Genomic DNA, 6103 nt, shown 5'->3' with positions numbered 1-6103 from the left:
ACGGAGAAGACTGAGGCCCAGGGGGTCTTGGTGAACCTTCGAGGTTCTTGCCCCTTAGCACTATGTCATCCCAGCCACGCCTCTACAGCAAACAAGGAGAATGCCCACCGGTACCTACAAAGCTCTGGGAATGTGTGGTTGGGAAGGGACCAAGGGGTGAGGCTCTCAGGAGGCATGGGGTGATATTTATGGAGCAGGTGGTGTGAATGTCCCCATCCACCCCCAACCCCCCAGTCATGGGGTGTCCAGCTTCCAACGGCTGCATGCTGGCCTGCAGAAAGGGCGGTAACTCTTCTTTACCTGCGGTCCAACACAGAAAGATGGAAAAGGCCCTGAGTGTAGATCAGAAGTCATGAGCTGCCCCAATCAATCATTTCACTTTCCGAGCCCTGCTGTTTTGGCATCTGGAAAATGGAGACCCCAGCTCCTTGGCCTGGCTCATCTGCACCAGCAACAGGAGCATCAGATGAGGACAAAGATGCGAAAGTTTATTTGCACAGTCAGGAGCAGGGTTGTGGGATGGAGGGAATCCCTTGGCTTCCCGGAGGTGGATGGGCAGGCCAGGAAAAGGTGTTAAGCCACACTTCCTCCTCCCCACCCAGGCGGACGGCGCAGATTCAGGCCCAGCGTGACCTGAAAGGAACCTTTCTGTCCCCAAAGCGAGAGAGATAAGAACTGTGAAGGAGAGAAGCGAGCTCGGCTGCAGGCACTTGGGGGTTTATTTTTACCCTGTTATCTCTATCCTGAAATGTCAAGCGTGAAGCTGCCTCTCTCTCACCAGCCCCCCAGCCTCCCCAGCCATTCAGCGTGGCAACGCAGCCTGGAAACAGGCCCCATTCTCCTTCTCCGGTTCCTCTGCCTTTCCAAGAGAGTCACAGTGCTATGGAGACGGGAGGCATGGAAACCCTGAAATAGACAAGTGGGAGGTGAGACCTTTTATTTGGGTTCTGGAACAGGCTCACTTCCTTCTAGAGGCCCCGGGGTGCAGAGGAGGCCCTTGGCACTGCTGGGTACCTATTCTAAGGTTTGCATCAAATTGGCTCTTTCTGTTGCAAGACTCAGAAATCCCTACTTAAACGAGGTTATGTAATAAATAATGTTTAATTGTCTGAGGCCCCTGAAAGGCCTAGCCAAAGGTCAGGCTTCAGGTGAAGTCTGATCAAGGGGTTTGATGCTGTCCCAAAGCTTCAGTTTGCTCCATCTCTCAGCTCCATCTTCTGTGGTGTCGGCTTCATCCTCGGGCACCATGCTGTGCTCCCCAACAATCTAGCAGTTCCAGAATCTTCCTCCATGGTCACAAATGGCTGTAGCAGTGGATCTAGACCTTACATCCCCATACTGACAGCTTCCAAGGAAGAGAGAGGAAACTTCTTTTGGTCAGATGTTACCAAGAAGTGTCTTCTTGTGTTTCATGGGCTTTGACTGGGTTATATGGCCATCCCTGAGCCAATCACTTTGGTATAGGGGCAGGAAGGTGAAAAAACACATTGATTAGATTAAGCAAACCAGATTCCCAAGAACAGGGATGCAATGGTTTCCTGAAGATTCTGAGCACTATACCCGAAAGGTGATGGGAATGGATGCTGAGCAACAATCAGGAGACTGTTTTGTGCTTTATTCACTTTGCTTGATCCTTACCTACCCAGGAAAGCCCCCAAGGTTAGACCTGACTGTTCTTTCTTATCCAGAAACAGGCCAACATCAGTTTCTTCTCTATCTGTAGGTTAACCTGGGGTTCTGAGTTCTAAGAGTCCTGGGTCTGTTAGTCCCAAAATTTCAACCTGGCAACAGAATCCCTCCCAGGTAGATAGGTAGGCACAGGCTGAAGTGTCATCTGTTTATGTGCCAAAGGCCTCCTCTGCCTTCAAAATAAAATTTACATGCTACGCCCTGGATTCCTTATCACTCACCCCCGATCACACGCTTAATACCAGCTTCTGGTCATTCCTTAGACAAGCCAATCACTCTCATGCTACAACAGCCTTTCCCCCTTGATCTTTGTCTAGGATCTTGAATTCCTTTAAATCTTTTCTCAGTTGGCTTTATCTCATCATCCTGGAACCTGCTTCAATGTCACCACTTCTTGGAAGTCTTCTCTGACTGGCCTAGTGCATAAAACCATCTTTGTGATCACCCTGTGCCTCGATGGTTTGAGTATCTCTCTCCCTTCGCTAGACTGTGAGCTCCACGGAGCAAGGACGGTGCTTGTCCTATTGATGTGCAGACCTCCCAATCCTGGTTATGTGGCTGGCATAGGGTAGGTACTCGATAAAAATTGGTTGAGTCAGTGAAGGAGAATTCCTTTCTGAATGGCCTTGTAAACTTCTAAAGAGCAAGGTAACTTCTGACATTTGTCCCTAACTGGGTGTCTACCAAAACAATGAGCACGAAAGAGACACAATGTGGTAAGTGGTATTTTTTTTCAAATGAAGAAATGCGCTCTCTGCTAAAGGGATTTGCTCCAAGTTGCACGGAAGTTAGTACAGAAAGAGACCTGGGAAGCTCCAATGCTTCTTTGAGGAATTTGTTTTCCTAAGCCAATGCACGTGAACGTTTGAGGGCGTGAAGCTGTATCGAGGTACGGTGGGGGGGGGGGCCATCTCTCCATCCGGGTCTCTGACTCGGGTGGCAAGACCACCATTCACGAGTAATAGCGTGAAAACCACATGGGATGATACTGTTTACTCCCTTCCCCAATGAGGCAGTGAGAGAAGAATGTCTCATAAGAAGAAGAATATTTTACCTTGTCCACGGCTGCTCCATAAATCAACATCAGAACCTCAATACGCTGATGACTCAGAGGAACCCCCAGGCTCTTGGTGGACACAAACTCTCCTCAGGGCCACCAAGACCTACCAGTCTGTGACAGTCCTCAGGACGGTCAGGTGAGTGTGGTGGGCTCCGTGCAGCTAATGGAAACTCAAAAGGATACCTACATATAGACATCAATTGTCTTTGTACTCAGCAGATGGCATGCCGTCCGGAGCAACTCAAATATTCGGTTGTTGCTGATTCTCTGCTCACCCAACCAGATCCATCCCTCTCTTGGGCTCTCACACGACACTCTAAACTTTGCTCTACAGGACTTCCCAACGTTTGTAATACTATCTATATTTAGGTGATTACTTGAGTAATGTCCATCTTCCCCACCGGACTCCAAACTTCTCAAAGTTAGGGATGACCTCATTGGCCCACTACTGTATCCAGTGGTGTAGGTAACCAACCCCGTGCCTAACTTGTAGAGTGAGCCTTATAAATATTTTCTGAATGGAAGATGGGTAAGTGAATGGAGCTCAGGGTCTGCTGGGAAAGCCTGTCACAGCCAGCCTGACGCAGCTGGGAGACAGCAAAGAGGCTGAACTTCTCAAAGGAAATCAGACCTTGTCACTGTATGACCACCTTGTCCTCTCCATCAAGGCATCTCCTGTGCCTAGAAGACTATCTGTCACAGATAGAGAGTCAGCAGATGCTGGGAAAATAAAGAAATGGGATGGACACTATTTTTTCCCTTACCAAAGAAGATGGTTGCCTTCTCAAGGATAAATTCCTGGAAAGGGAGAATGGGAGGCGGGGAGCTATAATATACAAACATACTGAACCAAACCCAATGGTTTCCTTTAGGTCATTCCCTTCAGACTCAGTGAGTCTGCTTCTAGGAATCACTATACCAACAGGTCAGCATGGGAGAAGCTCGGAGCACAAATTACCCAAGTTTGCTCCTTTGGACTCATATGCACCATATTCCGGGGTTAGATACTTAGAGTTTAAGTGAGCTATACCTCCTGGTCCTCATCACACATTCTGGAAAGACAAAAACCAAAACAAAAACACACCAGGAAGGGTACCGTACCTTGAGAGGCTGGCCCCAGTCTCTGCTACAGGGTCAGGAGGGTGCTGGAAGGAAAGGGATTTCTCTTCTCCATTGCCACATCCCCCTTTCTAAGGGATGGCTGTGTCCCAGTGGTTCGTTTTGAATCTGACATTTAACCAATCAAGGGCTCAAGATATGTGGTCTTTGTCCCTCCTTTGGAGGTAACAGAGAGATCCAAGATCTTGTTCTTCAAGATCAATTCAAAATCAAACACCAAAAAACTCCCCCAGAACCCTCAGGAAAAACCTCTGTAAAACCAAATCTCCAAACCTGCCTGGGTCTCAAGCCCGCCCCAGCCCAGCAAAGAAAAGCGGCTCACCATTGAACTACAGAATCCCTTCCAGAACCAGAAGGAAAGGAAAAGGGATTTACGGGTCGCCTCAGAGTTGTAGGCTCTGGCTTGTCCCCAGGATGAGTTCATTATTTATTCTTAGAGACCGGACTCAAATTAAACAAACAGTGCCTATAAATAGAGCGGGATACACTCAGCTCAGTGTCACTGAAAGGTCCTTTTCACAGGGACAGATGCGCTAAAGGGATGTTTCTCAGGTTACCCTGCTGGTACTAGTGAAGAAGGGTTGTCCTTTTTCTTTTTAAGTGTCGTCCAGGAAAGGGGGAGCGGGGAAGCCGGTGAGCTGGACATGGGGGATTGGCCCGATTCTGTCTCCTTCACTTTTTTTTTTTTTTTTTTACTAAATTCTTACTCACTTTATAACTGAGAGGGGGCCGTAGAGGAAGGATGTCACTCTACAAACAGTTGGTCAGTTTGGCAGTTGCCTCTGGGAATGGGTCCTGGTTCAGGCTGTATTTGACAGAGTGTTCTGGTCTTTTAGATTAGATTGCAAACTCCCTAAGGGAAGGGACCAAATGGTAGTATTCCCTCTTGGTCGCTCCTATGAGGCCAAGCATGGGGATGGCTGGGGTTTCCACTGCCGATGCTGAGCCCCAAATTGAAAGGACTCCCCTCTAGCATGGGGACCCTTCCTGTGGGGAGCAAGGGGGCCTGGGGTCCCAGCCGGCCATGACTTTGCTCTGACCCCCCACCGAGCAGTACACTTGAGAGGTGCTGTGATCACATCACCGTGATAGACAAGTTGGGGTAGAAAGACCTGGCATAACTGGGGACACATATAAAGCGATGGAACAACAAAGTCCAGTCATTGGAGTAGCTAGAAGCTGTCACCAAATCAGCACTTGGCCAGCTCATTCCAGGCACCGGTCGAAGCACTTGGTAAAAGCCTCATCTTTCTAAAAACCTCTACGAGGTAGGGACCATTCCACTCTCTGTTTTACAGATGAAGAAACTCAGGCACCAAGAGAGTGTGACCTTGCTCGGGGTCACAGAGCTGGTGAGTCGGGACTGGGAGGCAGGCGGTTGAACTTAAGAGCAGCCTCCTGGAGGACGGAGTACCCACCCGTCGGGTTTTAGGGGCTGGGGCCGCCAAGGCCAAGACTCCCCATCAGCACAGGATCCAGGTCAGGCCGGTGACTGTGAATCTCAGGACTCCCTCTGGGGATGCTGGGATGAAGACAAACTGAATTTCCCTCTGGAGTGGCACTGGAGGCAGGCACCTCGGGAAGTGTCACAGCCCTCTGGCCCCTCTGGCGGGGAGCCTGGCTGAGAGTGAAATCAGCGCTGAGCAAGACCAGTTCCTGAGTCCAGCTGCACCTGAAGCTGCACTGCCCCTTGAGCTTTGCACTTTCAGGAGCCAGGATGTTCCCTCTAAGTTTAAGCCGCTGGAGGTTGATTTCCTATCACATGCAGCCAACAGATCCCCAGCTGAGCCTGGCTGGCCCAGAATACAGCAGAATTTGGCCACGCTAACAGCCCAGCCCCACCTATAAGCGAGAGTTCATCCTGCACTCCCTTTTCTCACCCTGTTGGAATCTTCCAGAAACACGTACCAGCAGCTTGCTCCCATGCACTCGCACAATGGCTCCATTCTCTGTTTACTGAAATCCCAAGCACTCTGCCGAAGCTTCCTTCACTGTACCCAGCAGAACTACCTACGGCTTCGCTTGGTGGCTACCATATGGAACTTGCGCTTGCACCTAGTTAGCGCTTACCTTATTCTGCCTTGGAATAGCCATTTACAAGTCAGTCATTAACATTCACTGAACGCACATTCTCCACTCGGTGTGGGGGGTGGGGGGAGGCTCAGAGCCAAGACTCATATCAGCGTGTATCTGAGCTCTTTCTAAGTGTCAGGCGCTCTGCTTAGTGCCAGCAAT

At 49.7% G+C, this 6103-nt stretch overlaps 1 long non-coding RNA gene across 2 annotated transcripts; it reads right to left on the bottom strand.

Moving 5' to 3' along the window:
* Window positions 1–1082: 1082 nt before the first annotated feature.
* Window positions 1083–4976, bottom strand: LOC135364534 (uncharacterized). Of its 2 annotated transcripts, none has more exons than XR_010411852.1 (2): window positions 4191–4976; window positions 1083–1453 (listed from the first exon to the last, which is right to left on the bottom strand). It is a non-coding gene; the product is annotated as an uncharacterized LOC135364534 (long non-coding RNA). The 2 variants fall into 2 exon arrangements; XR_010411853.1 differs by lacking the exon at window positions 4191–4976 and adding an exon at window positions 3851–4180.
* Between the last annotated feature and the right edge of the window lie 1127 nt (window positions 4977–6103).

The sequence above is a fragment of the Mirounga angustirostris genome, unplaced genomic scaffold (genome assembly GCF_029215605.1).
Source record: "Mirounga angustirostris isolate CCGP_5_RB_7025 unplaced genomic scaffold, mMirAng1.0.hap1 SCAF_5, whole genome shotgun sequence".
NCBI lineage: Eukaryota > Metazoa > Chordata > Mammalia > Carnivora > Phocidae > Mirounga > Mirounga angustirostris.
This window is presented reverse-complemented; position numbering and strand designations above follow the sequence as displayed.